Below are 27,989 nucleotides of genomic sequence, written 5' to 3'. Positions count from 1 at the left end.
TCAGCGCGGGTGGTGAGCAATTGCATTGTGCATCACTCATTTTGTATAGTCTACCATTATTTATTATTATTATTTTCCCTTTTCTGTTCTATTAAACTGTCTTTATGTCAACCCACGAGTTTTTCTCACTCTTACCCTTCCGATTCTCTCCCCGTCCCACCGGGGGGGGGCGGGGGGAGTGAGTGAGCGGCTGCGTGGTATTTGGCTGCCTGCCAGCTTAAACCAGGACAGTCATACTGCTCATCTCAGCATCAGGCAGAGGTGCTGCTGCTGCTGCCCTGAGCGAGTGAAGCGGTGGCTGGTTTACCAACACAGTAGCATTTCCCTTGAGAATTTCCAAACTTAGGTTCTGCTGCAATTTTTGCAAGGTACCATTTGCTCATGCATTGAACTCTGGAAGGAAAAAGCAGACTTTTCCTCCATGCAGCCTGCTGCCTGCTGGGCTCTTTTGGAAAGCTGCCTTGATGCTTTTTATGGAGGGTGTGAAAATCTGTCTCTGTCCCCTCTGTCATTGATGCAGAAAGAGGATTTCTTTCACGTGGTTGATTATTACACAGACTGTTCATAAATGTTGCACTGATTCATATGTTCTGGGTCAGGCAGCATGGGAAACCATTCTTCTCAGCCAGGCGCAGCTCTCTTCTGCCTCCTCTAAACCTGAGGGAGCTGCGATGATGACACCTCTTATTTCATTCTTGCTGGCCTGAGGCTGAAGGGTTAAACTGGTCTAAATGCAGATTGAGCCCCACAACCTAAAGACAGCTTCACGCGTTCTGGGTGAACGTGTATGGATGTGAGCTGTTTGCCCAGGGCAAGCACTCACAGGCTTCTGCCTATGGACTCCCCTTCAGATAGACTGGAATGGGAATTTGCATGAGTAGAAACAGCTGGATCAAGCTCTCTGTAAGTAATTAACACACAGGAGAGACAGTTGTGCTTGCACTTTATCAAGCCTCTTGGTAAGATTATGTACTCCAGATAATTAATCATTACATTTCCCTATACGCATAATTACATCCACTTTCTTGCTCTCCCACCTCCACACATATAAACAATTCATATGCATGTATTTACAGAGTAATTACAGAGTGCGTATGCTGTGATTAAAGGCAATATAAACTGTGTTACTCTAATTACAAGAAAAAACAGAAAACAAATACCCCAAACAAATGAAAGCACAAGCAGGAAACGGCACAACTTCTTTAACTGGATCCAAACCCTTACTTTCTGGAATATTAAAAAGAAGACAAGAAACTCAAATAATCTATGCTGTGTGCCTGGCACAAAAACTGAGAGTGCCAGCCAGCCCAGCAGGTCCCTTGGTTGTCCCTCAGGGGACATAAATCAGAAAGCAATATTACTTGAGACAAGATGAAAGAAATGCTGCTTCTCAAAGTTAGAGCACATTCTGCACCGTTTGGGGTTGGTTCTCTCCTTCAGTGGAAAATACCTGCATCCCACATGAGGTGAACGAAGTCATGTTTGCCTTTGAAACTCCTTGCTGGCTTTGTTTACATGAGATGATCTGGTGCAGCTCTTAGACGAGCAGCAGCATCGTTCCCTCCTCCTTAAGCCTCACATCACCCCGCAATGTTTTGACATATGAGCTGTGTGTTTTCTACGGCAGACTGCTCTGGTTCTTTCCTTTGGAGATTTTTGACTCAATGCGCTCCAGACTACTGGCAAATGAAGTAATTCTGTGGGATGGGGAGAGTAGGATCAAACGGAGTAATTCTGTATTTTCTTCTGTTTTCTCCTTGTGATTCATCTTTTTGCCTGGGCTTCATGAGGTAGGAGGGTGAGAGCAGTCAACAAGGAGAAGGAAGTTGACATTGAAAGGACACATTTACTAGATTTATTTTGTCTGGCACCAAATTGTTTAGCAAGTTACCACTTCAGTTTTGCCAGCTAAAAGTGAGTGGTGAGACCACACTTGCAGTTTTTGGCTGACAAACACTGCTAAGAGATGATATTCGTCTTTACATCCAAGAGTGGCTATAGACTGATGGTTGTTTGTAGTTTTTATTCATTACTGGGGCAACTGAGAGGGCCTGTACGTGTCCTATGTACCACAGCGTTGGCCATGGAGTTCAACAGAAAGGGCTGTTACCTTCATATCTGCAATACCAGGCAAGCTACTGTAAGGTCTGCCAGAAGAGGTCCTTGACACCAGCTTCAGGAGCAGGTTGACCTGCTTTCTGCCACAAGTAGATCTCTAGGGTCCATCATCTCCGTGGATGTCAATGGTATTGTCCTCTGCTATTCATACTGGGACACCATGCTTATTGTACTGGGCAGTCTCTGGACATGTTTTTGTAGAAGTCGAATTATTGTCTTGCGCTTTGAAATGCTTCCTATGCTAATGTCTGGGAGGAATTTAGTGTGCTTAGTGAAAATCTTAATGCTGAGAAAAGAAATCAAGTAGATGTGGGAGACAGCAGGGGAGGAACAGATGTATAACATCCTAGGGACACTGAGGAAAAAGTATGGCATGGCAGAGGATTGGCAGGGAAGAGACCAAGGATACCAGACAGAGAAAGGGCAGGAATTAAGATGAACAGAGATATGCTGGTGGCACAGGAGTAGGGGTGGTCTCGAGCTGTTATAATATGCTTATTGCTAAAGACTAGAAAGACACTCGGAGTTCCAGCACCCCTGTAGTGCCAGACAAGATGCCTGGCATCTTGTAGCATCCTGACAGAGCCTGCTACAGATACGCTCTTGCATTATATATCAATGTGAGTCTGCGCAATAACTCTCCAGACCCTCACCCTGCTTGTGACACTGCTGGGGGCCTCTGTAGGAGCCCAGTGTATGACCATAAGATTAAATCCCACATTTTGTTCTTCCCAGAATAGTTTGGGGCTGGTGGCAGGAAGTTAGGGCTGATCATCTGACCTTATTCTAGCATTTACTTTGTCTCTGGAGCCTTCCAGGTTAGTTTAATGTAGGTGTTACAACACAATTTCCTGGCTGTTCAAGAAGACAAAATGATCTTCTCCCTGGTCACTTGAAATTCAGAGCCTGGCTCAACCTTCCTGCAGACCATGCAGCTTTGGATCACCTCAGTGCCAACCCTAACTATTCAGTGTCTGGCCTGAGTAAAAGTGTCTTATTAATTAATACATAAGCAGTCAAATAGGATCGGTGCCAGGTGGCTTGAAATTCTGCAGCCTGTGAGGTGAAATGCTGCGATTTGTAGGGCTGAACATGTTGATGCTGTTTGGCCCAGTGGTACAGAAAGAAAAGGTGGCTGCATCCAATTGAAACTATGCCTGGGATGGAAACGCGGTTTGAGCCAGAGGTGATTTAAGCTGTTACTGTGTCATTACCTGAAGTGCAATTTAGCCAGGAAACAAACCTGCACTTGCAAAAAGCACTTGAGAATCTTTAATTATCACAGCAGGTTGGGACCTCAGTTTTAAATCTCATCAGGAAAGCATTTGCCCTCTGACATCACGCTGAGTCACTGGCTCAGTAAAGAGCTCGGAGGAAAGAGAAAGTGTGGGTTATGATGTCTAATGACAGGACTGCTTTTTACAGAGATCCTCAGTCTAGGGGGAGATTGGGACCATTCATGATTAGTAGTCTGCATTACTTGAAAGCAAATTCACTGGTCAGGTAGGGTCGCTCGTAGCGTTTGTAATGCTTTCAAAGTGTTCGATAATTGCTTATTTGTTCATCAAGATAATACATATTGGACACTGTGCATGTTGTTCTGTATATGTTTCCTTTGCCAAGTATAGATTTATTTACAGTGCAGACTTTTATTTGAAAAATGTTATAAAGCTCCTTGCATTCCTCAGTGCATAGGGACTGTTGCCTGTGCTTGCATACCAATACCTTGTATTGTAAGTTTGTAATGAGTAAATTAAAAAGGAAGCAAGGTCACCTTCAAGCTTGCCACAATACCAGGAGTGAATGTGGTGCAGAATTTATGTTGCAGGGTCTTTGCTGAGGCAGTGTGATCTTAAATGGGTTAAAATGTGGCAAAGTCCTGGGCTTCTCAGATCAAATTCAGCATGAGTCTTGCTGGGGGAGTGGAGCAGGCTCAAGGTTAACAGACTTCATATGCAAAGAGAGCAAGGGCCCCAGGTGTCAGCCTGGACAGATAGATAACTTGTGCTCACAGTTATCCTTGTGGTCTAAATTACACAAGCATTTCACACAACCGCATATACTAACCAGGAATTATGTCAGCTGCAGACAAAGCAATTAGGCTAATTTTCTCACTGCGTATGGCATGTCAGCAGCTGGCAAACTATTTGCAGGAGGGCTCCTAAAAGTGCTAACATTAGCCAAATTATTGTCATGGATAATCAGAGATCAGTTTCCTCACATTGCCAGTGAAATGCTCAGTTCAGTTAGGCTTTGAGATGGGGAATTTCATTGCAGCAAGAAACCTTTTTCTTCTTATAAGGATACTGCGATAAAATAGTTTTCTTCTGATTGGTAAAGGACTTCCTTACAGTGTTAAGTCTGGTATCTGTAAATAATAGCTAGAATTTATTTCACCATTAGAAGTTGTCTAATCCTCTAATTTCTTCTGCAAAATACAATTTGCTCACTGTTTTCTCACCTAAACTGTATGATTAATGTCTTGAATTAAAAACGCTGCCTTCTTGCTCTACCAGCCAAAAAGTTCGTGACATTTATAAGTCTGATGTCAGAGGACTACAGGCAAAAATATCCCTTTCTTTCTCTTCCCTCGGAGATTTTCAGTCCATGGGGATCAGATCCCATATGACAAACGGCGCTTGGCTCACCCCAATTAAAGCAAAGTGGAGAGAAAAGGAAAGGACCACAGTGAGAAATGTGGGCGTGAGGCACAGCTGCTCTGTATGTGTTGTGTGTGTTGTGCTGCTATGTTTGAAAGGCATTGCTGCGGAAAAGAGAAAGTTTGTGGGTTTAGTAGCATACACAAGTCTCGGTCAATAAATTCTGAATGTGCTTGGGGTGAGCGGACACCTTAACTGGTAGCAACTGAGGTGCAAACATTAAATTCCGGGGAAAAAGCAGTTGGAGTCTTTGGCAAGCTTTGCGAGAGACATCAGAAGATTTCAAAGAGCCTCCTGCAAGCAAATGACTGTGGTTTGTTCCAACAAACATCCAGCTGCACATCTCTTCCAGGGCTGCCGGAGGCATCCGCAGCTACCAGGAGGGGGGTGGCAGGCAGGGTAGGGGCTGGCGGGCAGGGAGGAGCGGTGCGGAGCACAGCTAGGAGGGTGGTGAGCAGTGGGGAGTCACGGGAGCCAGGAGCAGAGAGAGGGCTTCACCCCGCTTCGAGAATCCATCCAGAAACGCTTTTTGGCGTTTGTTGTCATTTTAGGCCTTCCTCATTAGGCTTTCAAATGTCATGTCCAGCAGCAAACAGTTCTCACCTGGTGCTGGGTCTTTATTGGTAATGAGAAGTGCAGACCTGGGCACTCAAAGTGGAGAGTAAGCAGGCTGAGCTCCTTGGTGGTTGTTTGGTGGCATAACATTTCATACGTTTCGGGTGATGACTTGCCAGCTGCCTCGCCACCTCCCATCCAGTATTGTCTGACATTCACACATCTGGGCTCTCATTAGCCGATGGGCAATGACGCCGAGGCATGCTGCGGGCCCCAGCCAGGGAAGGTGCGTGCTGCAGAGAGCGCCCATAGGAGAAGGCTGGATAAATTTTTGCTTTAGAGCCAGGCAGGGAGAGATCATAAAACACAAGCTCAGAAAACTTAAGGTTTAAAGTTGTGCCTGCGAGGGCAAAACAACATTGATAGAATAGGATTTTCACATTGTTTCAAAGGACTTACCCAGGAATTTACACACTGGGCCCAGCTCATCTGTGCTGTAGTGCCATTGATCTCAGTGCTGCTGCTGTATGATAATGGTTGCTTGGGCTCCTTGAAATGGATTTGGGGAGGAAAATAAAAATGCCACCAGGTCCAGCAAGTATACCTTCAGCTGCAACGCTGTATTTGAAAAGGTCTGTTTGTCATCCTAACCCTCAGTTTTCTCATGGCTCTTTTGATCTTCAAAGGACTTTACAAGTATTGATTAATCTCAGAGCGGACCCGTAAGATAGGTGCGGTGAGTATCACCTCTGCTTCAGAGGCTGGGAAATTGAAACAAAGGAGTTTTGGTCGTACGAGAAGCTGAATTGGCCACCGTGAGAGCCTGGCTATCCACCCTGGCCTCAGACCTCTCGATCATACCTCTGTCAGATAAATATTGTCTTGTCTTACATTCTGCTCCTCGCTCCCCTAGCAAGTATTTCTTTTGAATTAATGGCTGATCCTGTGGTACACTGAACTCAATATCAATCTGTTTTTAATAGAAGAAACCCTGGCTGGAGTTAGCCCAGCGTAACTGGCTAAACTTATCTGAACCAGATATCGTTCCGTCTCTATTTACAAGGAGAAGGGATATGGGAGAGCACATACGCAATCAAACAGAAACTGATGGGGTTTATTTGGATTGCCATTTAAAATCATCATCTGCCAGCACCTTCTTTACTGGATATAAAATAAAAATGGCTGTACAAAGGTGAAATATGCACAGAATGATCCATCTCTGCTGAACTGTGCAAGCAGTTATGTTGGGATAGATAATGAGAAACATACCGAAGTTCATGTGGGATCTGGTAAAGAACCAGAGAAAAATTTGCAGGCAGCTTGCTTTTGCTGAGCAGCAGTTTTGTGATGAGCTAAACTGAGTCAAATTCTTTTATGTGGATGAAGTTAGGGGGAAGGAAAAAAAAAGGGGAAAAAGTTAGAAAAGTCGGTGTTCAGACTTGCCATTTCAGGAGAGTTGCTGGTTTTGAAACATAACTGGGTTTTATTTAAAAGAGGAAAAATCAATCAAAATTAATCATCTATGCATTTTAATTGTTTCCCAGAGAACTGTTACCTAGATGCTAGCCTTCCTGGTAAAAGTAGAGGGGCAGACATGAGGTCACGTCACTTTGAAAGTTTTGATGTTACAGAATGGGCAACTTGGGGATGCCAGGGGTATCTTCCAAGTAGAATTTTTAGCTGGTAACACACCTGTAAGTTTTGCCAAACAAAGAAAGTTACTGCTCCTGCCCCAGGGAATGCCAGTTCTAGGGTAGGTGGTGTTTCAAAATGATGTTTCTTAAACTGGAGCACCCTACAAATATTTATAATTTCATCCTGCACCTAAATTAATGCTCAGATACAGCCAGTGCAAATCTTTCCTTTGACTTCCCTTTTCAACGGATTCAGATGAGGAATTTGTATTTGGTGAGACTGAGTGATCTTCTGCAGCCTGCATACTACGTTGAGTATGTCATGTGTTTTTTGAGGATCCAGAATAATTATGGCACTACAGAATTGAAACGAATTTTAAGGAAACATTTAAATTTTAAAATAATTAGGGTAAATCCTGCGTGGTCTGATAATGATGGAGAGATCTCTCTTAAAAAGGGTGATTAAAAGCAATGCTTCTCTACAACGCATGCAAAACTTTGAAGTCAGAAGTAATAGAAACCTAGATATAAGCTACAGGTAATCCTATAAGTGTCTTCAGGTTTTATAACCCACGGTAGTCTGTGAGGTTTTGACCATATTTACTGAAACAGAATAAATTTTTTGGCAGGATATTGTACAGCTAAACTACTTAAAAATTGGCAGTGTAATATATTCATTCATTGAGATATGGTGATGAGATCTGTGGATTTAATAATCACATTCCCGGCAATCACAATTATAAAAGTTATGCTCAGAGATAATCATGTGAGGCAGAAATAATTCCCTGTTGTTAACTGAATTTCCACTGACTCTGTATCATTAAAGTTGAAAAATATTAATTAAATGCCTTTCCCTAACATTAATTTCTCTGAGTACTTTTTCTTTTTTCTCTCCCTTTTTCTTCTCTTTTTGGGAAGTACTATATGAAATGTATTAACAAATGCAGAAATAGGAATTTTATTAAGGGTATTAGGGATGGAGAGTCTAATTGAATGCAGTACCAGAGCAATGCCAATGACAAAGTATAATCTCAGTATAAAAAGGTCCATTCGTTTTGGAATGAATGATGGGGGGGGGGGGGGAAAGACTTTTCCTTCAGGGAAAAACCTCTTAATAATGTTAAAGGGGCCATGAATTAAAATGACCTTTCAGAATATGAAAAGGAAGGAATTACTCAGAGAGCTGCTTAAAAAGATGGTGAGGATATCTTGATAAAACTGAATTAAAGGTAGCTTTTCTTTTAGTGTCCATACTCCTGTTTCACAGCCCAGAGTAAGAGATATGTGGATCTTCAAAAATGGTGATGGGCATTTGAATCAGAGCACACACATCAGCTTTCTTCCAAGGGTCTGGTGAGTTAAAGGATCACTATGAAGTAAATATAATCTCTCATTTTTTGCAGAGCTGATGTTTGATTCGTCCAGGATCTCACAAAGAGCCAGAGTCAACTCGCTGTAACCATTTGAAGGCAATTCAGAAAGTGTAAACATGCAGCATTTTTAAATAACCTTTCAGCATGATTGAGCCACCTCTGATATTCCACCCCTCTTCAGGGCAGTGCCACTCACATACTTCACTTGACATTGTGTGAATTAAGTATGCAGGAATTTCAGTGGGGAGAGACGTTAGTAACCTACTACACCAGGGGTGCAGAGAGGCAGGGATGGATGAAGAAGCCCTGTATCTCCTGGAGCTCACAGGAGCTCCTCTGAGGGACCTCTTGCCTTCTGAATGTGTTCCCTCCTCACAATGTTTCTCATTTCTTGTTCTCTACTATCCATCTTACTAATCAAATCTGCATTTTTAAAATTTTGTTTCTCCAAGCAGAGGCTGCACTTGTCGGCCTGAAATGCCAAGATTAAGAAAAGATGCTGGGAGTCTCAGAAAAAAACCCCAACCCAAACTCCCCAGCAATCACAACCAACTGAAATCCCATGTTAGTATAGAAACCTCTGTCTTTCTCAGAAGTGCATTTTGTTCTTTCTGCTGGGAGTAATTTCAGAATCTAACACAAGTTTAAAGAAAAGAAGAAGTGGGAAAAATACCCTTTTCCCTCTTTCATCTCAGGAACACACTGCAACAATTTTAATCCAAACTGCCCCAATTTTGAAAGGATCTTTCTCTCCGTGTTCCTTCTCCAACACCTGATCTTTGGTCCTAGATAGAAATTGATTCTGTGCTCAGCACTTGGTTGCTAGGTGACCCATGCAAAATCTCTGTGCTGATTTTCCTTCTCTTGCACATTTGACCACGAACAAGAGAACCGGGTGGTTAGAAGATGGATTTCATTCATATGCAAAATTCTTCTAAAAACATATGAAATTTTTTTGTACTTCTTTCAGGACTGGGAAGGAAATAATTTACACCACCAAATCTCCGACTACTGGACAAAGAATGCAGGAGAATGGGAGCCTAGTCACAAAACAGGGCTAATATGTGACAAAGAGAAGCAGAACCAAAATACTGACTCAGTGAGCTTTTTCTTGTCCCTCACCTCCAGAGGTCTAACTCAATTTCAGTGGAAAGGCAAGATCATAAAACTGGAAGGATAGTCAAAGCCCTGCTTTCTCTTTGTAGAGGGATAGCTGATTGATAAATGGCTGCTGAATTTGGCTATGTGTGCCCTGATTTTTAAAAAAACCTCGTACCAGGGATAGCTACTGAGGCAGGGGAGATAATTCAGTTTAACTAATGACTTAATGAATTGGTTTGAGGCAAAAAGAGCAGGTGATGAAATCAACTGATAGTATATAATCTGGTATTTTTATTCAGAGTCACTTTGATCTGTCACTTTCTTTCTTGTTTAAGAACTTCATCTGAGGGAGAATACTAGCTGACGTGCCATAGATGAGGATTAAATTTGTATTGGCATAAATTGGGCAGAAGCCCTGTTGCCTGAGCATCAGAGGCTTCCTATAGACCCCAGTAGCAGCTAGCATCAAACTCTTGTACAGTTTGAGAAGTGTCATTACATGGGACTCAAGAATGAAAGGGAGGGAGTGCTTTTTTAGGGCAGGTGGTAATCCCACACCTACAGACTAGTAGGGCTCTGCCTCTGTCTTCTGGGCTGACTTTGCCCCTCAGTTGTAGTAAATGCTTGCAGTGTTTATTGAACAGGCCAGGTTTTCTCCCCAAATAACTCCAAGACAGCCAACAAAGGGGATACAGACCTTCCTTCTGGCAGTGGATGCTGGTGGGGAACAGAGCCCACCTCTCCTGGGTCGCTGCATGCACCTCTCTGCAGGAGGTGACTTTCCCCCCAGCCCTGCTGGCTCTGCCACTTGCAGTGACCCTCCCAGCTCTTGCAGTTCAGTAAGAGAGACTTATCAAGTATAAGCAGTAGATGTTTGCTCATTTTGTTTAAAATAGGAAGTGCTCACGCAATACCTCAGATGACAGACTCCAAGAAGGCAGTGACACAGAGCGGGGGTGGCAGAGGGGCAGCAACCTGTAGGCACGCTTGTAGCCAGGAGATGATGTGTGTTCACAGCCTCAAATCATGCTGAACGGCTGTGCCTCTGTCAAGCCAGCTGTAAGCAATGCTATGCTCCAGTAGGACCTGAGGATTAAAGGATCATCTGCAATGCAGATCAGATTGTCTTTCAGGGAACAGAAGTCACAAAGTAGGAGCAGATGCAAGGGCTGGTGGTCAAGAGGGCTCTTCTGTGGTCTGGATATGAGAAACAGGACTGTCACCTGAGTTAATTCACTAAGCAGATTTATCATTACTATTTTTTCTGCCATTTTATTAAAAAGGGCAATGAAGCAAAACACTGCCAAAATGCATTGTATTACCAGAATGTTGTCACAGCATTGCCTTGTAATGGGAATCGACATCTGAGCCAAAGCACTATGCTTTTCTTCAATAATACATTGCCATCAGTACTTCTCCCTGCAGAGAAGCTGCATCTTCGTGATCCCATGATAAAGGACATAGTCTGGCACAGTGTCGTCCTCGCTCTGAATCACACAGACCCTTTTAACCAACAGGAGAAAAAAAGCCGGATTACTTTGTTTTTGTTCTTTTTAGATGTGGGGCACAGCTGTGTAGATTGTAGGCAACAACTGCCTGCTCTGATGCGGCATTCTGCACAGCAAGAAAACGAAATATTGTCACTTCTCTCCTTCATTTTGAGCATTGTTTTGTGCATTGGGAGCGCCAATGTACATCTGCCTGGTCGTGAAACACCCACTGGATGACGATGCTGGTCTGACACTAGCACCACAGTTGATGTCTTTCACTACTGAATCCCTGGGCACTGCACATCTTTAAATTAAGTCACACGGCTCAAGGCCTCCCAAAAATGAGCATGAGGTCTGGAGGGGGGTAACATTTCAGTTTTAAAGCTTTATTGTCGCTATGGTTTTGATGCTGCTGTCTGGCAGAACCTGAAGATCCCAACTGCATGATGATGACTGTAGATTATGATGAGCCAGATAATATCTAACAGCCTTCATGGAGCAGGTGTCTTAGTGCTGATGTCTGTCTGAGGGTGGGAGGGACGGAGAATGAGGCCGTGTTTTGGGGTGGGAGGCCCAGAATCCATTCAGCTCCTGGAAGAAGCCTACAGGTGAATTTGGCAGTCAACAGAATAAAAAGAAGATGCTTTCATGTCAAAGAGCTGTTCCAAGGAAGCAAGGAAAGGGTTTTTTTTTCCCTTTACACCTGCAAATTCTCCAGAGGTATTTCAGGTTATACAAGACCCAGTGAAAGTGCAGCCTTGATCCTTATTAGAATCAAAAAGGGCCACACCATGACAACAGCCCTGTTCTCAAAGGGGGAAATCTTTTTTTCATGCTTCTCCCACCGAGAGTTTGACGAAATTTCTAGACAAACATGAAGATAGAATTTGTAATATCAGCCTGGTTGTGTTTTCTTACATATCAGTTCCGGATTTCATTTAAATTGAAATAACATTTTTTATTGGGATATCTGACACTTCCTCATAAGCATCCACAAATCTTATTCATGAGTTGCATATCATATATTTTTAAATAGACTTTTACTTATCTGACCCACTTTTTAACATTACTCTGCTGTACTTAACTAGGTGCAACAAAGAGCAGGATAACAACATAGAAATAGTGTGAGGTGAATATAGATGTTTTTATGTTAACTTAGGCCGACAGGAGATCCTGCAAAAATTACATTTTTAAGTTCACTTTGGCACATTTGAGAAATTTGAGCAAGCTTTGCAATTCTCCTGCATTCATCCAAACTCTGAGCTGTGGCTTATAGTCTAAAAATAGAAAGAAAAAAAATGATCTGAACCACTAGAAAATTAGACTGGATTCAAGTCTGCACTGTAAGAACCAATGCCCCAAAGTATTAATGACCTATTTTCAAAAAAAATCAGTAGAAGTGAAGTACCTACATATCACTGAGGTTCTGGGTGTTAGATTTTGCCTGGCAGTGTCCTGTTGTGGTGTTTACACAGGTGTGGAACATCAGAGAAATAGGCTGATATTGTACTAATTTTCATGCAGAATGAACAACAACAAAAGAAAAATTTATTCTTGAACCACCTATTCACAGGCCTCCCAAGTCAAGGGTTGGAAACCAATGGCAAATATATGTGTGTGAAATACAAAACAAGTTCAGTTCCTGGCAAAGTGCATGAGAGATTTCAACTTTCAGTTGATATTTCAAACAAATAGATAAATAAATAAAGATGATAAAAACCCCACAACATTCGCTCGTTCCCTCCTCTCTCCCTCTTTTCGGATTCAGGCTATTTAACAAAGTGCTTGTTATAATTAAATGAATATTGCATATATATATGTAAAAACCATTGTTGTGTTCTCTCGCAGGCTTGTTTGCATAATTTTTCCCTGCAGGCAGAACGTGTGGCAGTCACAGGAGGCAGCTGAAAGGCGGCTGGGTTGAACGCCCAGCCTGAGCACGCGTTTGGTCCAGCTGAAGGGTGGCTGTGCAATGGCACACACCTCCCCGGCGGGTGCTCCCCTGCAGTGCTGTTGGGTACAACAGGGGCTACAGCGCACCAGGGACTGGCTGCTGGGGAAGGGCCCGGGGGCAGCTCTCCTGTTCTAGCAGCAGGAAAAGAGCCTTGAAATGGGACAGGTTCTTTGCATCCCCTCTACAGCTCCTCTCCATTCCCAAAGCAGGCTCCAGAGGTACTTTTTACCAGAAGAGTAAAATGACCCCACCAGTGAGCAGAAGAAGGGTCACTGGATGAAAAGCTGCCTATAACAATGCTCCTTTGCACGGGGAGTGTCAGCCGGGAAAGGTCCAACAAAAGCCCTTTACTTGGGTGTTTACTTGGCTGTGGAGGATGTTAAGCAATCACTGCTGTGCATATATGCAATATAAATGCAGAGTATTCGGAGCACTGCCTGTGATGCCAGATGTTCACAGCTCTTCTCTTTACTTTTCAGTAAGGGTTTCCCATGCTGTACAACTGTTTATGGGCTTTGCTCACTTGCTATTTGGGGGTCCCTGCTGTGCCTGACTTCTGCTAAGGCGTCAGGACAACAGAAGTATCTTGAGGCCAGCAAATACCTCCCCAGTGCTTGTAGCAAGAGAAGAGAAGTTTAAAAAAAAAAAAAAAGTGAAATAACACTCTCCAAATCCAAAAAATTTTCATCACTGAAGAATCTGAGATTCTGTGGAATTAAAAAGACTTATTTTATAAAAGAGTAAAAAAAAACTATAGAAAATTGTTGGCACTAACTGTAAGTGACAGGAATGGAAGCTTAGCTCTCTTCAAGTTTCCCCCTTGCATAGGATTTGCTCTGTATAGAGCAGGGTGGATGCTGCTTTGACATCATTTCTGTACTCGTGGGACGTAGGTGGGGGCAGCATTGATTCTGCTGGGTCATGGACCTCTTTCTTCTCTTCAGACATTAAGAAATCCTAAAAGGGGGGTGGGCTGGGGTGGTTGAAGTTGTTTCTGTAGGAAAGACACCTCAGCGAACAAGCAGCTTTACCACTGTGTTTTGCTGAGTGTCAGATTTGTGTCAGCTTCAAAAGCAGTTTCTGCTGGAAGGGACAGTCCAGCTGGTGGGAAAGACAGTGGGAGGGTGTGGGTGTGAGTGATTTGTGTTGCATTTATAATTAGTCCTTTAGCTTAACAAACTTTCCAGTGTTAATTAAGCCTGTGAATCTGTTTGTGTGACAGGAGACGACAGCCATTCCCACTACATGCAGGGGCAGGCGTCGTGGGGAGGTAAAGGCATCCAGTCATGAAACTACTGAAGCAAGTGATTTAGTTTGCAAGGGTACCATTGCCTTTAATACTGTGAAAGCCAGGCTGCTTTTCCACAGTTTTCTGTGCTTATTGTGTTATTTATTTACACACGCACACACACATATATATATTTATATATATAAAACTATAATTCAACATGTATATATATACTTTCTGACAGCTTTGAAAACTCAGCCTGGGATATAAATGTCAAGCCTGGTACAATGTGGCTTGCATTACATGTTGTGTCTTCTCACAGGACACCATGTCAGGGATAGGCAGATTACACATAAGAGGCCAGGCCAAAGCTAAGGCTAAGCTGCTGATCCTTATTTAGCAATTCCCAAGCTTCCACAAATTGTATATATTTAATAACTGGAGTGTTTATCAACATTACTAGTTTAATTTTAAATAGGTTTTTACGGTCTTATGGAAATGTTTTTATATGAGAATATTTTGTTATTTCTGTATCTTGGGTATTTAATAGAGTAAAGAAATTCTATTCTTAGTAAATAAATGCATATCTGGGCAATTCAGGGCAATTTTAGATTTTCAGAGGTATCTTAAGTGGAATGAAAAGCCTAGGATATAATGCAGTTGGGAGTGTCCCAACTGTGTACTACAAAAATGTGCAGAATTCAAATCACGAGCTTTTATGAAAACTCCGGGGATCATTAGCACTTATGCCATTGTAAGGCAGGATTAACTCTGTTGCAGCCAGTCAAATCTCATCAAGATAAAATGGATGTGTTGGTTTGCTATGACATTGTTATTGCTTACTTAGCTTCGTCTCAGGTCAGAGTGCTCATTTTGATGAACGCAAGAACTGATATGCCTTTACCAGGTGTGTGCACAGATATAAGAGAGACGTTACTGCATTTACATATTGTACTTCTACAATCCTGCTATTCCTGGTCAAGAATAGTATTATTACAGTTGTGCCTGCAACAGGTGTCAACCCTCTTACGTGCTATAATGAATGAGGCAGATTCACTCATTCAGATTTGGAGCCAGAATTTTTCTCAGTGGAAAAGGGTGAAAACTATGTCCATGTGTTGCCGTAGCACCTTACCTCCTGCTTGCTGCAGACGTTAATGACACAGGAAAGGAGGTAGCAGAGAAGCAGACCCAGAAAAGTAGCTGGGAGAATTAAGCACATCTGGAAAAATTATCTGTTTTCCTTCTTCCTTTCCTATTCTCTCACTCCGTCCATCTCAATGAAGAATTTATTTTCTGCCTGCAGTGAATACTGTCAGCTAGAGAACTGCTGGAAAATTGGTAATTGCCTGGTTAAATTGTCTGAAGCCAGAGTCATGGTGCAGTGCTGTCCCAGAGATTGTCTGGAGGCATTAAATAAAGGGGAAATATAAGAATAAGATACTTTCTTCTGCTTACAAGATTTAAAGTAGCTCAAGACTCCAGCTTTCAGGAGCAGAAGTCAAACAAGCCAGGCTTAGTGTAGAAAGCTTGTTATTTAGGGTAAAGGGATTTAGTTATAATGTTATAGAGGTTGTGATGGTTTTGCTCTCTGATCCCTTAATCTTTTTCCAAAGGATGTTGGAATCAACTACCTTTTAGAAGGAGCTCTTGCAGAATGCCAGAAACTCCATCAAAGAGAGATTTCCTTTCAAAGATGCAGTATCCCAATTTAACAGAACAACAAATATGTTTACAGTAACGGGTGTTGCGTTGAACATTAATGTTGAATTTAGAGTTCAGTTTTGATGCTTCTATTATTCAGCTTGAGCCATAGCTAGCTGCTCTGTGGGGTTTTGTTTGTTTGTTTGTTTGTTTTTTTTGTTTTTAAATTGTTGCTCTTGTCAGAAGCTCTTTTGCCTGGGATATTTTTCGTATATTCTTCAGATAGGAGAGCTCCTTGTCAACAGCAAACCCATGGGTCCTCTCTGACTCCAGTCTTCTGAGCAAAAGAAGCCTGTTTTACCCCCAGGGAAAGTTAAGGCTGATGTCCCTGCTGCAGTCAAGCAACTCTAGACAACACTAAATGAAACTCTGAATTGCCTTACCAAATCACTTTCCTCTTTTTGGATCTTCTCCATTCCCAAGTTCATTCCCATGCCTCAGGTTGTACATGTGGCACAAGCATGTTGAGGACCGGGATCTCACTCAGGGGTCACTCTCTTCATACTCCCAAGAAATGGTGCAGAAGGTCTTCAAACTGCTCCCACAGACCTGCTAAGCAGTGCACCCTATGGCCTCAGCCTGCCCCATTCTCTAGTGGTCCCTGATGGCCCTAACGGACTAGAAGTGATCTCAGATCACCTGCAGATTACCCTATCTATTAAATTTGGTGGATAAGCAATAGCTGGTATGTTTTATATTTTGCCTGTCACACCCATGAAGGGCCATGGGGCAGCACACAGCAGTAATGTGAAACATCTCCAGCCTTCAGCAAGAGTTCCTTTTTTCCTAGGTATCCGAGTACCTGTGTCCAGAAGCCTACCCTGAACTCTGGCTGGGAAGTGTTAAAAAATGTCATGCTTTCTTGTTATTCATATTGCCTTTGGACAGACAGTTTTGAGAAGGAAAACTCAAGCAGTAAATTTCTGACCAAATACATCACTGGAACTGATATCTTGTTTTTTAAACGTGAAGGCAGTAAAATAGACTTTTACGCTGGCTTGTTGAATTGTCTCAGAGGTCACGTAGTATACAGGACTGGTCCCAGCTTCCAAGGGTATAGGTTTATTGATACAGTCATTGCAGGGGTTAGGACTTTGCTTTGGTATTGAAAAGGACAGCTAGTCCTGATGTCTACCAACCAGATGTCAAGCTGAGAGAAAGTGCTGATTGCCAAATAAAACTATTTTTTTTGAGAGAAAGCCCATGAAGGCTAAGAGACAACGAATTAGGTCCACTTTTGCTTTTGCTGAGATCCTCTCATTGCTCCTAGAAGTCTTGAAGACATTTAGTTTATGGAGAGCCAAGGCCATAGCTATCAACACCTGGTGGGACACTTCATCACTGGAGAAACAAGGTAAAATTCCTTCATGCATAGCCTCGTAGAGTGAGGAAAACTGCAGAAGTTACCTTATAAAGTGCTAACTGTATTTTTCACTGATATTTGGAAGCAGAGATAGTATTCCCATTTTTCTCCAGTATAATTGCATCTCATTCCTGTCTGTTATATAGTTTATACAAAAAATAGTAAAAAAACCCTCTCCAGAATTGACACTTCAATTAAAAACAGAAAAAAAAAGAACTAGGAAGAGCCATAAATCTGCAATTCAAATATCTCTGCGTGCCAGGAAATGCGATCGGCTGCATACAAGGGTTGCATCTGCTCTGCTTTATTCCCACAGACAGCAAGCTGCCCACAGAGACCACACCTCCTCCCACTCCTCCTCCTGCTCAAATTGCTGAAATGCTGCCCAAAACCAACAACACAAAATTGTCACTGAAGCGCTTTTTCAGCGTGGCCCCATTACCCACTTCAAAAAGGATATTTGCTGCCTCCTGGTTCAGGGTTGCAGGGCACTGGCAGCAGTGTCTTCGGTTGTTTTACTACTTTGTTGACTGGCCAGTGCATTCCCAAGACAGTTGGCAGCACCGTCACAGACCTCTGCTGTGGTTTGATCCATCTCATCCCTGCGACGGATGAAGATGAGAAAGGAATTAAAGAACCCCTGCCTGGGAAAGAAAACCGCTCTTGTTTCTAGGGGGTTTGTTTTCATTGGTTCTGAAAAATCTATTACTTCTCTCTTTTAAGTAATTCCTCTGCAGAGATGCTATTTTAATAAAGCTCTGCAAAATGGCTGCAGCTAGAGGGAAAAGTACGTCTGTGAAGGTGGCTTCAAAGGGATATGCTTTTATTATGAGCCTCCCCTGCTCTCCCTCTGATTTCATTTTCTTTTGTGCTCTGGGTCACTCTTGGTTTGTTTCTAAATTTATTGTCTCCCGCTCCTCCCCAATGGAAAAGAGATGTAATGCAGCATTCAATTTATTTGGAAACTCATTGTTTCCAGGGCAATCTGAACACAAATATCCTGATACTTTATACTGGAGCCTGTTTTGTGGAAGAAGGTGAATGCACTGTGCACGTGGGATGTAACTCTTCCCGTATGAAGTATATCCCACAGACTGCAATGTTGGTTCTCCTCTTCTAACCGCCTTCTTTAATAAAGTTAATATCTGTCCGTGGTGAGGATTGTGTGTATCTTTCAAAAGAGGTCCTGCTGTGCAGCCATGAGTTAGACAACAAATGACTGTGAGAGACATCTTCCTTGGCAGTTGCATGGAGCAGGGAGTGGGCTGTGAACCTGATATGTATTTGATCCTCTTTGTGTTGAGCCTAGAGAAACTGAAGGATCTTGGGTTACTCTGATCCCGTGGTTTGCCTTAGCGGGTCAGCTCACTGGGGCTGGCTTACTGGCTTTTCCCATGCAACCACTGTGTGAGAGCCAGCCGTGCTGAAGAAATTGGGGTGTAGTAGAGGAAGAAGCAACAATGAAGTCTTCTTCTAAGGAGTCCTTTAAGGTGTTTTCTCCTAAGTCCTCTTCTAAGGAGTCTGTGTCTTCTTGCGGGATTGTGCTGCTGTCCTTTTCTGAACATTGAGGGCCTGGAATAGTAGTGGATGTAGCAGGATTTAGCATCCCTGATGGAGTTACTTCTCCTCTGCCACCCTGCAAAATCCCCGCCAGATTCGCGGGGGCCACTGTCTCAGGTCCCCTGGTGTCCACAAGGCTCTGACCAATCTCTCCCTTGGCCAAAAAGTCATCATCATTAGGAAGGATGTCAGAAGCCTTTATTCAATGGTGGGGAGTAGTGGGAGGGATTAGCCACAGGGAAGCTCTGCATTTTGCTGAGCATTTTGAGTTGTGCATCCAGGAGAAATCGAAATGACAGCTTTTGCTCTGCCCATGTGGAGGGCCCTTAGCAATTTCTTTTGCTGCCTGCAGGGAGAAAGAGGCTGTAACAAGAGCCAAAAAATCTGGTCTGGTTCTGCTGCTGCTCTCCCATTCTCCCTTAAGGGAAAAAGGATTTCACAGATATTAGAAAAGAACACAAAATCCTTTCCCAAATTGTGACAGAAGTGGGAATAGCAACATTTATGTTTGTGAAACGATTGCCAGACTTACCTGTTGCCTGCGATGTGTGTGGTACACCTGCTGAACTGCCCATCTCCAGCAGGTCCCAGGACAAGCTGAGGGAGAGGCCATGACCAGAGGGGAGCAAATGCACCTCCTACACAGCTGGAACAGCTTAGTGAGCCGGTCGTTGCAGCATGCAAATGTGTTTCAGAGGCCTAAGGTGCCATGGCAAATATACATTAAGGTAAAGCAGTGTGGAATTGACATATATATTCACTTGCATCTTGATCAAGCTCCTGTTTTCCTCCCTTTGCTTTCTATTTTATATGCATACTTCGTTCCTGAAAGTTGCCTCTTCAATGCAAATAAAAATCTAAACCAGAGACAACAGGCTGCTTTGTCTGAATCTGTAATTCAAATGCTGCTAAAGCACGGAAATGTCACGGGTTCTTTCTGACAGAGCATGTCTGCCCTGTTAGTCCTATCAAGATCCAACTATCCATAAAGCTGGTCTCTTTCGCTCCTGCAGGAATATGAGAAAAATAAGGGAAGGGTCATCTGTCAAAGGGATTTAGGAATACAGTTCGCTTTCTGACCAGCTAACATGAGACAATTCAGAGCACTAGTGCTAGGTAGGACTTTGCAATGCATGTTATAGAGGCCAAGCACTTAATAATCATGCATCAGGCTCCCTATAAATGGGATTGGGATAAACATCTCCCACGGTGCCTCCCAGAAGTTGCAAAACTTCAGAAAGTTTAAGCTTAACTTCTGACACTTCAGTGTTTTTTCTTTCCACAAACATGAGGATTAGCAACTGCAGTGCTTATACAGGGTTTTAGTAGGTAAAAAATAGCTAGTTCTGTTTGTGAAGCAAAGCACCATGAACCGGGACAGACAGTGGCATCAAAACCAAGAAGAAGTCATGACTGCACCTTTCTGCTTCTTTGCAGCTGTTGCAGCATTACTGGAGAAAGGCAGAAACGAGGCACAATTCACATTTTTTCTGTTCCAGCCAGGAATATCAGCCTGTGCACAAATGCAGTAGGTGAGAAGTGCCTCAGATGCACCACTGTGGCATCCCAGCATACCTATGCAACCCACAGGCTAGCTAGGAAAGTGTCCTTGGTGGAGACACATGTGTCTTTCAGGGAGACACGTGTACAGCCGTGTACAATGGCTGGTACAGGCTGACGCAGAAGGTGGCTTTTGGATGACCATGGCAGACTGAGTGAGCTCAAGAGACACTATGGATGTCATGTTGGAGAAGCCTGAAGATGAGACTCTAGGAGTGAAGACAAGACCACGATGTATGAATCAGAAGTTTGGTGGTGAAGTTGATTAGTAAGAGATGAGTTTTGGAGTTGCTCTGACAGAAAAGATCGTCTACACGTACAGGGAAGGTGTGGACTAGTGTCATATGACAACGCTATTCTAAGGCTTAGAAATGGGAAACATCATTATTTTTTTTTTTACCTAGGTAAATTTGGGCCTTTCCTCCTTCCACTAACTGGCTTCCCTGACTTTCCTCCAGAAGAAAACTAGTCTGGATCTGAACCCATTGCCTCACAACACCTTCAAACGTACCTTTCTTGTGACAGCAGAAAAATGTTTTGTGTCTGTGTACATGTGCATGGGAGAATAATCTGCAGAGAATTAACTTTGGCAAGTGATATAAAAGAAGCTGAAAGTTTTGTCCATTTGTAGTTGATGTAATTCAGTGGGTTCTCCAGGATGGCCCAGAAGCCTCCACAGGTACTAAGGTGTCTGTCAGGGTGAGGAGCTTGGCTGAATGTACAGAACCACCATCCTTAGATCAAGGACTACAGGGAGGTGTGTTTAATTGTGATCATCACCTTCATCAAGAAGCAATTATTTATAAGTTTTTGCAGAATAAACAAAACAAAACAAGCCCCTTAGTTCCCTTGTTAAGACATCTTCATAATAATGTGGCAAAAGGAAAACCATTATTTGTTTCAAATATCAAAGAAAACCAGAAAGAGACATTTTTCTAGTTTCCAACATATTATCTAGTAATTTCTGTCCTACAAAATCAGTAAAGCAGATCTAAACTTTCATTACAGAAGTTTACGCCCTTCAAAATACTCAAAACAAAATACATTGAGCAGACATACAAACATCCATCTTCTTTCTTGCCTTCTGTGCCATAATTGCCATTGTGTGGAAATACATAATTGCCATGGTTTCATTCTCGTCCCAGCTCAAGCTTTTTATTTTCATCATGCATACATATACACATGCATGTATATGCTTTTAAATAAAAACTGCTTTTCCTGAGCATTCACCTTTTCTCCTTCCGTAAGCATCCTTCCATGGTTTCCTCTCAGCTAATTTACACGTTGTCTCTAGGCTTTCACCACTTTTTCACAGAAAGATATCTCTGTCTCAGAGCTGGTTTTTTTTCAGTCAAAAAGAGCAAAGTCCTTTGCAGGACTTCAGGTCTCTGTGGCTCACCTGGAAAGGCCAGGGAGGTGTTTGTGTTAGCCACTGGGCAGGCACCTGAAGGCAGTTGCATCTTTGGTTTGCACAGCCGTATCCACAGGGGACATGTGTCAGGCTCATGAAGGCTCAGGGATTTTTAACCCTGAGCCTTCACACATTTCTCTCTGGTTGCTTTTCTGCAAGGTTGTGATCTTATTAGGACTCTGCTGTATGCTCAGCATTATTCTCCTGCTAACCCCATCGAGGGGTTCTACTGGGATGAGAAGAAAATAACATGGGCATCAGCTACTCCTATAGCAGGGCCTCAGTGCCAATTTGAAGATAATTATCTACATACGAATGCATACAAATAAATTCCAAAGCTCTTTGTAAAAATTTCTAGTAGAAGTCCCACGTCTCAGTATTACCTCAATGCATTTGAGCCAGTGTAATCAATTTTCCTGTGCCCATTAGCTGTATGTTCTTTAACTCCAGGATGTTATCTCCTCATTATTTTGCATTTGCAACTGCTATTCACCATATAATTCATTCAAACTGATCTCAACTGCCTTTAGGAAATCAGTTATAAGGTCCTTTTTATTTATTTAGTTTGGTGAAAGCACACTGAAGGTCAGCACTCTTCTTGCTTAACTGCCTGAGAACACAGACATTTTCTTCTTTAGCTATGAACATGGCATCTCTTAAAAATATACATAGACCTAATTAAATTATATTTCCTTTAGGCTATTCAGACAATGCAAAATGAATATTAATCCCTCTTCTCCGTCTTCACCCATCCCCACAGTCTAATCAAACAATTATTTTGTTGTAACACTGGGTTTGTATTCTCTCAACAAGATACATGTTATGTTCTAATGCCCTGGGAGTCATTAAAGCTTCTTGCAAAATGCAAAAATGCTAAGCCCTCCATTTAATGTTTTTTAATTATCTCATGTGCCATCTAATCTTGCCCAGCATTTAGCTCTATCAAAGCTCCAAACCCAGATTAACCTGGGTGATCCTGCACCCCCCTCACAGTCTAGTCACAGGGCGATTCTTGTCTCCCATTGACTTTGTATTTTAATTGGTATCTTGTAATTAACAACTGAGAGTGCAATATACTGACAGGAATATACTGGATGGCTAATATTTATTCATGTAAGAGGGGAAAGGAAAATAACTTAATCCCCAGACTTTGTCTGGCATCCCTGTTATCTCACAGTTCCTAATGTTTCTTACTGAAGAATTTAGAAATTAACCTTTGAAAGGAGAATAGCTTTGGATATGTAAATCTGTAAACTTTACTTTCTTTCTTTGTTTTTATTTAGAAGGTTCTTTTTGAAGTAAAACTGGTAAAATTAATTTGAAGATATATTCTGAAGAATGTTAGGTTTTTGCAGATTGCTTTTTCTTTAAGTTAAATACTTCTTAGTAATCTTGGGGTAAAGGAAACCAATTTCTTTGTCTTACAAACTACCGAATGCTCCTGTGTGCAGAATATAACCACCTGGTCTCACCTTTAAAAACCTTTCACATTGGAAAAAATCTCCAGATGAATTTAGATCACATGCAGGCTCTGCTTTGACTTAGGAAACTGAAAAACAGCTGGGCAAGGAAGAAAACTGATTTTCTCTGGACATGTCCAAACAGGGGAAATTATTACCACATTTGCAATAGTTTTCTTCAGATGTGGGGTTCTCCACAGAAGTATCATCAGTAATCATCATTAACATTATTAATCAGGAGTATTATCAATAGATGTATATGTAAGTTATTGATCCTATATAGACCTGAGGATTTCGTGGTGAACTAGAAAGAGTTACTTGTCGTATTGAATTTCTGGCTGACTAGGTGTAAGCCGTGCTGTGGATGAGGGCACCCTCCTCAGTATTACTCCAAGAAAACAGTCGCATTGATAACGCACTGATGAGAAGGGCTTCATTTTGAGTAGTCATAGTGTTGCAGTAGTTTACCCTCAGGCAGTTTTTTTAGTTTGACACTTACTGAGCGCTACAAAATACGTTCAGTTTAAAGTTGTTTGTCTTTGGTCTTATGCAAATAGGTATAATAAGCTGTTTGTCCATTCTTTCCCCAGTAACTTTAGAATGCAAATAGGTATAATAAGCTGTTTGTCCATTCTTTCCCCAGTAACTTTAGACTCATTAAGGAACTTTGAGTTGACAGACACACACTGGTACCAAAGAAAATATATTCCTTAAGAAAAAGAAAATAAGAAAATAAATCTCTTTAAGTGGAGATTGCACCTAAAGAGCCAACAGCAATATAGAAATCCACAGAATACCAGGTTTAATCTAATTCTCAACTCATTAAGCTACTAGTAGGTTCGTAGAAGACTGATTCAAATTCAGAAGAGGCCATGCTTTGGCCCTCTGCATGGATGGCAATCAGCCCTGCAAGGCTGAACGTACATATCTATGTCTCTCTGCTTTAAGTGTTTTTCTCACCTTAGCTTTCCCATTCTGCTCTGTGAATAAGAGCTTGCGGTGCTCTTTTCTGCTTTGTGTGATGAATCCAGCGTACAAACGGAAATCTTGAGCTTCACAGCTGCCTTTGTAAGACAATGCATGAAAGGATACACAGAGGCAGCCATGAAGTTACACCTTGCCAGAGGGAAAAAACAACAGTGGGGCGGTGGGGAAAGTCAGTGGCAGTTTCTAGAAGCTGTCTATGTTTAAGCAGAAGTGGTACTGCGAATCTTAAACGTGAGTTTGAGAAGGAGAGCATCTACTGTGGGAGCTGGAAGGATTCTGCCTGCCTGACTGTCAGGCCAGAGCTTACAGGTCACTGTCAGAAAATTTGAGCTAATAAGACTGGTGATATTTGAGATTTTTCTTGCTCTTCGGTTTAAACTCTTTGTTTCTTAGAGGTCTGTCTAGGAATAGCAATGGAAGTAAGCTTTTTCTCTGTGTTTGTTGTGTATGTCTCTCCTTGCCCTTTTTTTCTTCACAGCTTCCCCCCCTTCTTTCCCCCTCTCCTGGATCTGCCTCCAAAGTTGATGCTGCTTTGAGAGGGCTAGACCAGATGCCCTCCACAGGTCCCTTCCCACCCATCTTGTTTGATGGCTCTGTTATTCAGTGTCTTTATGGTTCTGAGATCAGAAATAGGCTGGGAACACTGGGAAGAAAGCTGGGGGAGGTGGAGATGGCCACCGAGCACCAGCCAAATGCTTTCATGCCCGCAGCAGCAGGGTAAGAACTTTTCATTTAGGCATGATGTGTTGTAGAGGGTAGTTTCTTGGCAGTGATGGGAAAGGAATATCCCACCCGAAATGACAGCTTTTTTCAGGCAGGGAGCACGCCTGGGAACAGTGTGTGGAGAGAGACCCAAAACATGATGTGGTTAAACTCCTGCGTGTCCCGTGAGCTCTCAACAGACGAAGGGGGCCAGGCTGCAGTTAAGCACAGTGGGAAATGGCCACCACGCTGTGAATCAGATACTGGTAACTTCTCTCCCAGAGAGAGATACGAGTAAATTCCCCTCATCACCTGGGCTGGAAATGTCACTGAGCTATTTGTGAAAGCAGCAGAGGAGACTTCTTCTCACTCTGAAGGGAGTGGGATGGCTTCTGTTTCCATAAAAGCAAATTGGGGTTAAAGCAACTGAGAACAAGAGAGCAGTATTAAGAGTAAGCAACAGGAGGGACCGTCTCTGATCTGTCATATGAAATGATGGTAGTGCGGGGGCCAGTCATAAAGAAATGGCCATCTTCTTACATATTATTGGAAATTTGTCATAGGGATCCCAGGGGACTTGTAAAACAATAAGACCTCACCCTTGCTAACACTAAAACATGCACTAAAATCCATATTGCATGAAGTCCCTAAGAAAGTCCTTAGTAATGGATTGCAAAACAGATTACAAGAAAATCCCTGCCATGGACAAGGACTGCTAGTTACATTTCCATATTGAATGCTACCTTTCAGACAGCAACTTTATGGCTTGGAAAACACAGAAACCTCTTTCATTCTATTTCATGTTCACAGTGTCATTAGTGTATTAATCTCAAGTTGCTGACTACATTCGCTTCAGAGAACAGCTATGGAGTATTTCAGTGGGAAAAACCCTGACATCTGTGGAAATTTCCCTGCTCCCCAGCACAAAGATTTTCCTACCTAAGGGTTAATTCAATGGAGAATTGCTACTGCACAGAAGGCTAATACTTTCTTCCTGATGTCATTGTAGATGTAGGAAGGTTTTCTGAGGCATCAATAAAAATTTTATTTCAAAAGCAATAATAAAAAATTCCATCCCCAGATCTGAAGAAACTGCTACACTTTATGAAATTTCAAGGTTATGGTCCAGAACATCACAAGCAAAATTTCCCCATTCATTCCAGGTGTGTAAAGGGCTGGAAAACAGGATTTAATTTCTCTGACCCATAACTAACCCCATCAAGCCCTTGCAGCCCCGGCAGGATGTGTGAGGATGTCTAGAATGTAAATACATAGATCACTGCTATATTCTGGCGTACGAACGGGCACTGAGAAAACGGGTTTATAAAAGAGAGAAACAGTTGGGTGATATACACTGGATTAGCTACCAGACTAGCTGGCATGTTCATGTAGTTGATGCTGTCATCAGCTCTTCTTCTGCATCTCCTTGGCTGTGTCCAGAGGACACCAGTCATAGCTGAGACTGGGCTGTGAAGGCTAGACACCCAAAATCTATGTGCAAACCTGGTGTCTTCCTGTATGAAGCCCAGCAGGTGGTACTCTATAGATGCCAACCTTCGTGCCTTCCCTTCACATCTTCCCATGAAGCGCTTTTCAATTCATGCTGATATGTTAGCGGGAAAGTGGGAAAGAGAAAAATACATCAACTTAAAAAAAATAACATGCACTTAAAAAATTACTCTGCATCTTTAGTCTGCAGCAAACTCATGGCACTGTGGTTGCAAGCAGTTTTGTCTGCTCACCCTCGAGACTGCAGAGCGCTCTGTACGAGTAGATGAACTTATACTTGCTCAGACCTGGGCTCCTGTGGTGGAAGGGAGGGAGAAAGAAACAGCAGTGGGGAGGTATAAATCTTAAAATGCTTACTCTCTTGTCTTTGAGGGGGAAAATCCACAAAACCGCCAGAGTTTGTTTGCCCCTCTCCCTTTTTTGAGCATAGTGTCAGCAAGAGATGCTTTGGATTATGACTCTGAATCTTGGCTTACATTTTACCTTCAAAGATCCCTATGTGACATGGCAGGATCCTTGTCTTGAGCACTGGCCTGATGTTCCCTGAAGCACTGGAAACAGTTTTCACAAAAGTCAGAGCCCTTGAAAGTGGGTGCAATCTACCCTGAAGCATGCTGTGGGGTCTGAGAGCAAGCAAGCCTATCTGCTTAGCTGTAGCAATAGTTTGTTGTTCCAGTATAATTTATGACCAGGCTGGTGAAACTGGTTTGGAAGGGCACTGCTACTAAGTACTTCTGCTAATGCTCAAACCTGGTTGAACTGAGATAAGGAACGATCATGTCTGATGTTTTGCTGTAGCTCTGAGAGGGCAATAGCCTGTGATGTGTAGGAGGACAAGCAGCTGGGGAGAAACTTCTCTACCTGGACCAGCTGTGCCAGGAGCAGCACATCTGACTGTGACTATTAATTCTTCCAGGGGTGGCTAGGAACCTCTTAGGGAAATCATGTCACTCTGACAGCAGCTTGCGCTACATAAAAAGCTAGGACCTTCCTTTTTAAAAAGGAAGTGTTTAAAAAACCACTTCTCCTCTTTCATCTGTGTGTTCTCACCTGTCCCCTTCCCTCCCTGGGAGTCCCTTTCCGTGACTGGGTGGATATGAGGAGAAACCTTTTGTGTTGGCAAGAATGGCAACTGCTGACATGGAGTCTTTGTGGAGGGACAGAATCTTATTTGTTGATTCCAATTTGTCTTTTCCAGCTACAAAATAAATCAATCTCATGCTGTGCAGCTGTTGAGGTGAGACATTTCACTATAATACATGAATGCAACTTTATGTATGAAAATGGCATACTCTGAAAATCAATTTCATGCCAAAATGGGGTGTTGATCATTTTTGCTTATTATATTTATACTTAAGGCACTAAAGGGCAAACCACAGTATGTAATTTGGCAGACATCGGTTTACTGCATGTGCATATAGCCAGTTAATTATATATTGTAGTTTGCAATGCTAAATGTACTGTTCAGGTCACGTAAGTGCTGATAGCTTGTGTTACAGGCTGCAGGATGGCATTTGTATTACAAGATTAAGATTAATCCACAAAATTAAGACAGGTTCACAACTGTGGCAATTGGTTTTGAAATGATTTATGGAGAATGTGTTATGTCATTTTCCTCAG

The sequence above is a fragment of the Calonectris borealis genome, chromosome Z (assembly GCF_964195595.1).
Source record: "Calonectris borealis chromosome Z, bCalBor7.hap1.2, whole genome shotgun sequence".
Taxonomy (NCBI): Eukaryota; Metazoa; Chordata; class Aves; order Procellariiformes; family Procellariidae; genus Calonectris; species Calonectris borealis.
The sequence above is the reverse complement of the archived record's forward strand: the minus strand, read 5'-3'. Positions refer to the sequence as shown.